We start from the raw sequence: 11,165 nt of genomic DNA on the forward strand, positions 1-11,165 counted from the left end.
GATGGTCTCGATCTCCTGACCTCGTGATCCGCCCGTCTCGGCCTCCCAAAGTGCTGGGATTACAGGCTTGAGCCACCGCGCCCAGCCTTTATTTCTTAATATTTAGAATGTTCATTAAAGGTCTCATCAAGGAAGCACTAGCTGTCATAGCATCTTAATTGCTGTGGATAATCATCAAGACCTTAAAGACATGGATGTGCCTGTGAAACATTTGCTGGAGTCCTGGTTCCCGGGCAAGAACAAGGCCACAGCTGTTTCACTGGAGTTTAAGTTCTTATAGTTAAGGGAATATGCTATTACCACATCAGATCTGATGAATTAACTTTCCTAATAAAAGTTGTCCTTTTGTAGTAACACAGAGCAAATGCTTAATCAAACCAAATGCTGGAGACAGAGAGAATTTTACTCTTATTAAAGTGTGTGTGCGTGTGTGTGATGGAGGGAGGGGTGGAGAGGGGCAAATGTGTTTATGCCTTTATAGTATAAGATGGGGAAACAAAAAAGTTTCAAGACCAATCATTACTTCTACTATTTTTCTCATTATTACTGGTTTTCAGCAATTTCATTGCTATGTGCTTTTATGACATTTTCTTCATGTTTCTTGTGCTTGGAATTTGTTGATCTTTTTCTATTTGTGAATTTACAGTTCTCATTACATTTGAAAAGTTTCCAGCCATTGTTTCTTCAAATAAAATTGCTTGCCGCTCTCATCCAATATCTTTTCACATGGGCACTGCAATTAGATATATGGTTATCCATTTGAAATTGTCCCAAAGTTCTGCTTTTCTTTTTTTGTCTTTTTTCTTTCTGCATTTCATTGTGAATCATTTCTATTGCTATGTTTTCAATTCATTAATTTCTTTTTCCTCTAATGTTTAATTTATGGTTAATCCCATCTAGTATATTTTTCATCTCAGACACTGTGGTTTTTATCTCTAGGTATTTGGTTTGGGTTACTTGTATTTTTTCCACGTCTCTACTTAACATGTTCAATATTTCTTCCACTTTCTTGAGCATATGGAATACAATAATAATACCTATTTTAATGTCCTTATTTAATAATTCCATCATTGGTGTCATTTCTGAGTCAGCTTTTATTGATTGATTCTTTTCTCTTCATTACTGTATTTGCCTGCTTCTTTGCATGGCTGATAATTTTTTATTGAATGCCAGACATTTTAGACTTGACCTTGGATGTTGGATATTTTTAATTTCTGCAAATACTATTGACTTCCATTCTGTTGAATTACTTGAAAATGGTTTATGTCTTTCAAATCTTGCTTTTAAGCTTGGGGAGGCAGAATCAGAGCAGGTTTATTGTAGCTTTTACTTTCTCTGGTACTGAGATAAGACCCTTCTTGGTTCTCCAACTGATAGTCCCTTAATTGTAATAAAAATTTCCACCCTGGCTATTGGGAACAGCCATTATTCCTGGTCTTATGTGACCATCAGGCACTGTTCCCTCTAATCCTGTTGTGTGGTTCTTTCCCCAGCCTGGAGTAATTTCCTCATATGTATGTGCTGATTACTGCTCAACTGAATATTCAAGGAGATATTCTATAGACTTCTGGTGTTCTCTCTCTGTATAGCCCTCTGCTTTTTGATATGCCACCTTTCTGACTCTAGCTACCTTGTCTTGCCTGGACTGTCTCCTCAGCTCAAAGACTGGGTGCATCTTTCTGTGTTCCCTTCTTTGTGCTGTAGTCACAAAACTTCCTTTTAAGTATGACCATGTCATTTTCCAGTTTTTTTATTGTTTCAGGTGGAAGAATAAACCCTACCCCATCTTGACTGGAAGTAGAAGTCCTCAAGTCCAATCATTACTAACACTACTGATAATTTATATAGCAACAAATATCAAGGCATAGTACAAAATTTGGAGGAGACATTTATAAGAAAAAAGAGAAATAAAAATAAACTTTTAAAGCCTACTGAAAAACTTAAATCTCCCAAGAAGAATTTCATTATCAAAAACTGACAACACTTTATGGTTAAAAAAAACAACATATTATCATGTGAGTTTGAGCTATTTTGACTTGGTTCCATATGTTACCTGAAGCTGAGAGCATTCCTACTAATATACTAAGTGGTGAACTGGTGTTTTTCATGCATTCTTTACCTTTCATCAAGAATTCTATGAGATAGATATTATTGCCATTTTTCAGAAAGGATATATAGCTTTAAAAAGGGTCAGTAACTTGTACAAGTTCATGAAATTAGAAGTACTAGTATTAGGATTCAAACTCATTATGTTTGACTACAGAGTCCAGACATGTCCATATGACAAACCATGTAATAGAATCTTTTTCGAATGATGACTCAGTCATCATGGGATCATTAAAAGTTATTTTATTGCCACCATTTTAGCTATGGCTTTGGTGATAATGTATTTTTCTGTTCTCTCCAGTCCTCAGACAGAGCCCTTCAAGGCAAAATTCCTGCCTTCTGGTACTCGGCAATATTTTTTATCATAAACATTACCTAAACACTAAGGTGGTACACACATTTCTTGCTCTGAGTGAGTGCTTTCTTTTTTTTTTTTTTTTGAGACGGAGTCTCACTCTGTCGCCCAGGCTGGAGTGCAGTGGCCGGATCTCAGCTCACTGCCACCTGCGCCTCCTGGGTTCAAGCGATTCTCCTGCCTCAACCTCCTGAGTAGCTGGGACTACAGGCGCCCGCCACCTCGCCGGCTAGTTTTTTGTATTTTTTAGTAGAGACGGGGTTTCACCGTGTTAGCCAGGATGGTCTCGATCTCCTGACCTCGTGATCCACCCGTCTCGGCCTCCCAAAGTGCTGGGATTATAGGCATGAGCCACTGCGCCCGGCCCATAGAGGTTTTAACATATACTGAGGATGTCTGTACAGTGAAGATACGGCATTAATCTAACAAGTAGCTAGAAAAAATAATCCATTCTTAATCAACAATAATAAGGTTTCGTGGAACTCGCAGACTTTCTATGGAATAATTTATCTGTATCCACTTTATTTGTCGACTTTCCATTTCACTTCACCTCTCAAAAGATTGAAAGGATAAATGAGGAAAAAACCCAAATAACTTCCAGTTTCTCCAGGGAAAGATGTTCAAAGGGCGCAGTGTAAATATTGGCATTTTATAGCCTGTCGTTTATTTCAATCTGCAAATACTAAGTTTCTCCTCTGTGTAAACCACTTTGCTAGGCATTTTCTAAATAGAAAGAAAAGGATAATACATACCCCTTCCCCTGAAGAATTTGCAACAACTTACTTGATCAAATACATGCACATAGGATGTTAAACAAAATATAAGGCAAATCAAGTCATGCTATTTGACAAAATAAAATTACGGGTAAAACTTATGGGGTAACTGTTAGTGGGTCTGGGTCTTTAAGAAGGAGATACAACCTTCTTGCACTTTAAAAGAAATAATCTCAAGCCAAACAAATAAACTGTTTGCCAGTTGTTGCTTTTTGTTGTTGTTGTTTTGTTTTTAATCTCTTTGGAGTGAAAACCCATGTGGTAAATACCACTCACTTGCTAAAATAACCACGATATTAGATAAAATATTGACCAAAGGCAAGTATGTGAAACAGTACATTTGTGGCCATGACCTTACATTTTACATTTAGATCAGGGCTTTCTAATATACAGTCTTCAGATTCCATGAAGTTGAATAGAAAAAAATATATATATCTTCAGTTTCACTCATCTTATCTGAAATGTAGCATTTCTTTCAACAAACCACAGTATTATTAGCAGTTTCTGTCACATTGCCAAGAATAAAAATTACAGATACTTTCATATCACATTATAACTTTGCAGCTATTTCAATGTATCATTTATGCTCATCCTACCTCAAAAAGGAGTCAATATCAAGCCGCCTTTTCATTCTTGCCTTTCATTGCATTAATAAAGACACAAATATTACTATATCACAAACTTGGTATTTCTTTACACACTGTGATCAACATTTTTTTTTCCATATGATTGATTTTCTTTATAAGCCTGTGTTTTGTTTTATGAGAAACATTAGCCAGACTGTCAAAGGATCCATGGCATGAAAAAGCTTAAGAACCTCTCATTCGGTCACATTCACCTTCTGTCTGAATTTTGGTGAATGTTTTGCTATTGGCAGCACATATTCATTAGTGCTCTGTGTTTCCCGGTTTGCCCCAAGTTTGATGTTTGGATTTTCAATATTTAAAAGGTTGGATACATAAAAGGAGATTATTAGTGTTAAACGTAACAGGATTTTTAAATTAATTTTTGAAATTTGTCCCTCAAACATAATGTGGGCACTTTTATCTCTATTCAGTGAGTGAAAGGAAACCACTCGCAAGTCTCTGTCTATGACAGCAGTGTCCAGGTATGATGCATGAAGTCTTGGATCTGGAATACATTTTATGGATTTCGGAAGTCTCTACCCTGGAAATGAGCCTCTTCCTGCCATAAGGAGAAGTACAATCTTTCTCTTTCGTTTTTACCTTAAACTTCCTGAGCACAATTTAACCTCAATGAACTCAGTTCTTAACATGCAGAAGCTTGCTCTTTGAAAAATCCGTATCTCTTTTGTACACAAGTTAATTCATACTGCATAAACACCTTTTAAATCATACATGTACAAAACACACAAATTCACATTACTTCTGATGACTGCTCCAAAATAAAATGTGGGGTGCATTTTATTTCAAAGAAATACACATCCAAAGATGACTGTTGGCCATTTAAACTGAGATGGCCAGTATTTTGCTCTGTTCATGATGTTACTTAGTGTTTAGGTAAAGATTAATAAAAATTAAAAATAGGAGAGAATATTACAAAGAGATGGCTATTACGCTGTTTTATTTTATGTGACTTTGAGAAAATAATTTTAAGATGTCACATTTCAGAAAGAGTTTTGTATGTGTGGAGTGTTTTAAATTTATGAATTTCTTAAAACACTCCCATTACAAATAACCTCTGGGCATATGCACGCATTGGAGAAAGAAAAACAAAACACTAGCCACAAACAGCAGCCCCATAGGAAGTCTTGGTCCAGCCATGACATTCTCGGCCAGAACCTCGTCTACAGCCTGCTAATTCCCATGGAATTCCAAGTCAGAATTTAACCATTTCTGTGTATGTTGATTTGCTCCCATAGCCATCTGAAAACATGTTTCTCAGGGAATAATTAGGAAAATGGGGGCCACCCAACAAAACTCATCTCTATCTTTGTTTTATTTCCATGTGATAAGTCATATGAATCTCAACATAGACAAACAGTGCTATTTCAAGTACTTAACTATAAAATTAATGAGGGTAGTTTAGGCCCCAAGGAAATTTCACAGATGATGTATTCTTGAAAAAGTTGTTCCCGTGAGACTCATTTTCATCGTTCACACAGTTTTCTATCTATAATTAGATAGCATTATTTCTTTTTCAAAGTCTCAGGTTGTGACTCCATTTACAGGTTTTTTGGTCACATGTCTCTTCATAGGAGATCCAGTATGAAAATTTGGATGAGTCAGATGATGTGAGTTTTCAAGATGCATTAATAATACCAGTTTGGGTATTTCTTCAAGCTTTCAAACACAAATATACCAAAAAAAAAAAAAACAAACATTTCCATTTTTAAGCCCTACAGAATCTACTAGAGAGATTATGATGATGAGATTGATTTTAGGATTTAGTGCTCGATCTAAAAATGAAAAACAAGGTTTGTTTTGAAATTAGTTTGCCTTGAAATCACTTGGGCCTGCATAAAGGTGTGTCTCACACTGGCTTAAGGAAGATTGTGACACCTGATATGCTAATGACTCACAAGCAGTAATGGAAGGTGCAGAGTGAGTGGAGCTCAGGGCTGCAGTAATCCACACACACTTAATTTATCTGGAATGTGGCTATGTTTATTACCATGAAATTCTCCAAAGATGAGTAATTTCCACAATGAGATTCTTAAAGCTTATTGACAATTCCACATTTTGAGTAGGTAAGGAAGAGAAAACAGATTTAAGAATCCTTTTCCAACTAAACATGTTCTGAGGTAGAGATCCTCAAGATAAAATACGTCTTGCATAATGCCCTTCCGAACACCTTCATCCAGCTTGATGATTGCTTCCTTCCAGATTGATGAAACCACCATTTGGGGCTGGGCACGGTGGCTGACACCTATAATGTCAGCACTTTTGGAGGCTGAGGCATACAGATCACCTGAAATCAGGAGTGTGAGACCAGCCTAGCTAACATGGTGAAACCCCATCTCTGTTAAAAATACAAAATTAGTCCAGGGGTGGTGGCTCACACCTATAATCCCAGCACTTTGGGAGGCCGAGGCTGGCTGATCATTTGAGGTGAGGAGTTCGAGACCAGCCTACCCAACATAGTGAAACCCCGTCTCTACTAAAAATGCAAAAATTAGCCAGGCATGGTGGCAGGTGCCAGTAATCCCAACTTCTAGGGAGGCTAAGGCAGGAGAATTGTTTGAACCAGGGAGATGGAGATTGCAGTGAGCTGAGATCGTGCCACTGCACTCCAGCCTGGATGACAAGAGTGAAACTTTGTCAAAACAAACAAAAAATACCATTTGATTCCCACAATAAATTAAGAGTGAATTTTAGTTTTCCTGTGTGATGAAGATACTAACTATACAACCAAGGCTAATTTTGAAATACTTTCTAAGAAAAATTAAATGATTTGGTTTTATAAATAGATAAAAATTCAAGTTAAAATATCAGTCCAAATATGATCTGTGTACTCTGTGCAAGATGTGGCATATGCAACTTGGCCCAAATGCAAGAAAAATCTTGAAGGACAATTCAAAACAATGGATTCGAGAAGACATGCTGTTAGAAAAACATGAATTTGCAAATCAACTTTAACAGTTACTGTATTATTCCCTCAAATTTTTAAAGTAATCTCATAAATCAACTGTAAACATTCCAAAAGAACAAGCCCTGGAAAGAAATAGGTCAGTATTAACATTTCAGTATGACTTTGAACAAGGAACTTAACTTTTCCAAGCTTCATTTGGCTGCAAAATAGAACTAGTTAATACCTGTCTCATAGGGTTGTGTGAGAAATAAATAAACAAATGTCTATAAAGTACTTATCAAGACTCCTAGCACTCAATAGCACATAAGCACTCAGTAAAGGATAACTGTAATTATAATAATATGTGACATTTTATTACTATTTGATTCAAGGTAGCTTATAAATATACATGAAATACAACACAATAAAATAAAGACAGGAGTAAATTAGCAGAGAGGAAAAACAAGGGTAGGAAAAATAACATGAGGCCAGTAAAGAGGTAAATACACAAAATATGTAAATATGTACTGCTCCTGCACTCCTCCAACAAATATTTACTGAGTGCCTACTATGTGCTCATTTCTGTACTGTAGAACACTGCAGTAAACAAGATACATAATCCTGCATTTGTGGAACATCTGTCCTGTATCTGGTAAAGATGAGAGACATAACTATAATTGGTATTAAGGCATTTTCACATTTTTAGCACATTTTTTAATATTTCTTTTCTTTTCTTTTCTTTTTTTTTTTTTGAGATGGAGTCTCACTGTGTCACCCGGGCTAGAGGATTATGGGCACACACCACCATACGCGGCTAGCTGTTGTATTTTTAGTAGAGATGGGGTTTCACCATGTTGGCCAGGCTGGTCTTAAGCTCCTGGCCTCAAGTGATGCGCCTGCCTTGGCCTTCCAAAGTGCTGGGATTATAGGCAGGAGCACCGCACCCGGTCAGTATTTATTTTCAAATCACACATATATCAATATAAATTATTAGGACAAATTTTCTTCCTTGGGCAATTCATAACAAATCTGCAACACTGTAAGAAATGTAGAAGATAGTGTTTCCTCATCATCAACATGCTCAGGATGATGGGAGTACAGATACACACAGAGCTCATGTGGAGTGAGTGTAGAATGCCTTATACCGTGTATCTCAGCCTGGCCTCATGGTCCCTGGGATGGACCCAGAGGGTGAGGGTTGGATATCCTACATCTGTGTGTCCTGACATCATAAGCAATGTCCCCAGTTATCCACTGAAGCTCCCATCTCTAAAGTGGTGATACACGGGGATGCTTCAAGTGATTATCAGGATAGAGGAAGACAATTTTGGACATTCTACTTATATTTTATAATAATAACAATAATACAATAAGTTATGCTTTACTAATATTTAATGTGTGGGTGGATGCTAGTGACCTCATTCGGCCTGCATGTCACATCAAGTGTGACCTGGCACCTGGGGTAACCTGAGAGAGGAACAGAAGCTCCTACCAGCGGGCTCAACAACAGCCCCTGTCCTCCTCTACTTACTGCATTGATGCAGAGCGTATTGAAATTCTGCAGTTTACATATGCCAGACTGAAAAGTTTTCGAGTTTGTATTAGTCCTTTCTTGCACTTCTGTAAAGAAATACCTGAGACTGGGTAATTCATAAAGAAAAGAGGATTAGTTGGCTGACGGTTTCACAGGCTCTACAGGAAGCACGATGCTGGTATTTGCTCAACTTCTTGGGAGGCCTCAGGGAACTTATACTCATGGATGAAGGCGTTGCCTTAAGCAACCACATCTTGAGAACTCACTATACAGTACCAAGGGAGGATGGTGCTAAACCATGAGAACCTCGCCCCCATGATCCAATCACCTCCCACCAGGCCCTTCCTCCAACACCAGGGATTACAATTCAACGTGAGATTTGGGTGAGGACACAGATCCAAGCCAAATCAGAGTTTATATTATCTGGTTTTAACTGAACATGTAACAAAATGGACAAGTGACTTAAAAAGAGTCTGGCAAGGAAAACATGCATGAAAGGTAATAAAAACAATAAAAGTACAAGTGAACAATTTTTCTAAAAGGGCAGAGCTGATTAACATCAATACTTATCAGGGAAATCCAAATTAAAACTACAAGGAGATACCACCTTACTCCTGCAAAAAATGGCCATTACTAAACATCAAAGCACAATAGATACTGATGTGAATGTGGGGAAAACAGAATGCTTTTACTCTGCTGGTGGGAACGTAAATTCGTACAACTTCTTTAGGTCCTTAAAGACCTAAAAATAGAACCCCCATGTGATCCAGAAATTCCACTCCTGGGTATCTACCCAAGTGAAAGAAGTCACTACATGCAGAAGACACTTGCACATGTATATTTATAGCAGCATAATTCACAATTGCAAAGATGTGGAACCAACCTAAGTGCCCATCAATTAATGAGTGGATAACAAAAATGTGGTATATGTACACGATGCAATACTACTCAGCCATTAAAAGGAAGGAAATAATGCCTCTTGCAGCAACTTGGATGGAACTGGAGGCCGTTATTCTAAGTGAAGTAACTTTGAAGTCCAAAACCAAAAACCATATGTTCTCACTTATAAGTGGAGCTAAGCTATGAGTACACAAAGGCATACAGCGTAACATAATGGACTTTAGAGGCTCCAAAGGGGGGAGGTTGGGAGGGGTCTAGGGTTACGTAACTACTTATTAGGTATAATGTATGCTACTCAGGTGATGGGTGCACTAAAATCTCAGAATTCACCACTATGTAATTCATCCATGTAACAAAAAGCTCCTTGTACCCCAAACACTATTGAAATAAAAATTTAAACAAAAATAAAAATAAAATCCATTCAGACCCATCCAAATATAAATTAAGAGGCAGAGCTGAGACTTCTCCTGTCCCCAATACAAGTTTATATTATTACAAAACGGAAGTAGAATGTTCAAAATTGTCACATCAGTAAAAACAATGACAATATAATCAGATCTGACAAAAGGATGGCCAACCAAATTAGACACTATCAAAACTTTCTGAAATTTGGGTTTTTGTCCACTTTAACAAATAATGACCTCACCCAAAGCATGTGGTGTACTTTAAGATATTATTTAATGATAGAGTTCAGTCATCATGATTAGCAAGACGTTAAAAACCTAAGCCTCAAGAACATAAAATCAAAGCTGTGATTTTTTTTCAGCAATGTTTAAAATCATGTAATAGGGCTTTACAAAATTTTTCTGAAACTGAATGGAAAATGTCTTGAAGTCACTTTGGAGATGCCTTGCATAATAATGAAAGAAAAAAATCTTTGGCACAATTTCAAGCAAAGATTACAGAGATATAATCACACTTGAAACTCATACCCTGCCTCTCTTAGAGCTATTGCAATAAAGAAGTAAAGGCCAGAAGCGCACAAAGTTCCTCAAGATGCTATTGAATTGTTTCCTTTTCAAAAAAAACTGGCACTTTTGTAGAGAAAATGGCATCATTCTTTGTCATGAGATGAGAGTAGTCATGAGGAGCAGAGGTTCCCTGGTGGTCCCTTGATTAACTTACTAAGGTAACTTAGTTGATTTTAAAAATCAAGGACTTTTTAAAGTATCTCCACTTAAAAATGAGGTGCATGTTTTCTTTTATTACAGCACGTGTTCTAAATTTGCCATCTTTTTTTGTGATGATAAGTATCTCTCAATTGCATGCTATCTAGCAGATTACATCTCTATATCTGTATATATCTATATCTATTTAAATTTCTCCTGTTCCTTCAAAGTAAAGGTGATAATTCAACAATAACTAAAAAAAGATACTGCTTTTAGAGAGCAATACAAGATATAAATTGCAAGCATTAGAAAACAAGATTAGACAGGCAAGAGAAAGAAATAAAGGGTATTCAATTAGGGAAAGAGGAAGTCAAATTGTCCCTGTTAGCAGATCACATGATTGCATATTTAGAAAACCCCACCATCTCAGCCCAAAATGTCCTTAACCTGATAAGCAACATCAGCAAAGTGTCAGGACACAAAATCAATGTGCAAAAATTACAAGCACTCCTATACACCAATAACAGACAAACAGAGAGCCAAATCATGAGTGAACTTTCATTTACAATTGCTTCAAAGAGAATAAAATACCTAGGAATCCAACTTACAAGGGATGTGAAGGACCTCTTCAAGGAGAACTACAAACCACTGCTCAACGAAATAAAAGAGGATACAAACAAATGGAAGAACATTCCATGCTCATGGAGAGGAAGAATCAATATCGTGAAAATGGCCATACTGCCCAAGGTAATTTATAGATTCAATGTCATCCCCATCAAGCTACCAATGACTTTCTTCACAGAATTGGAAAAAACTACTTTAAAGTTCATATGGAACCAAAAAAGAGCCCGCATTGC

The sequence above is a fragment of the Colobus angolensis genome, unplaced genomic scaffold (genome assembly GCF_000951035.1).
Source record: "Colobus angolensis palliatus isolate OR3802 unplaced genomic scaffold, Cang.pa_1.0 Scaffold33, whole genome shotgun sequence".
NCBI classification, from domain to species: Eukaryota; Metazoa; Chordata; class Mammalia; order Primates; family Cercopithecidae; genus Colobus; species Colobus angolensis.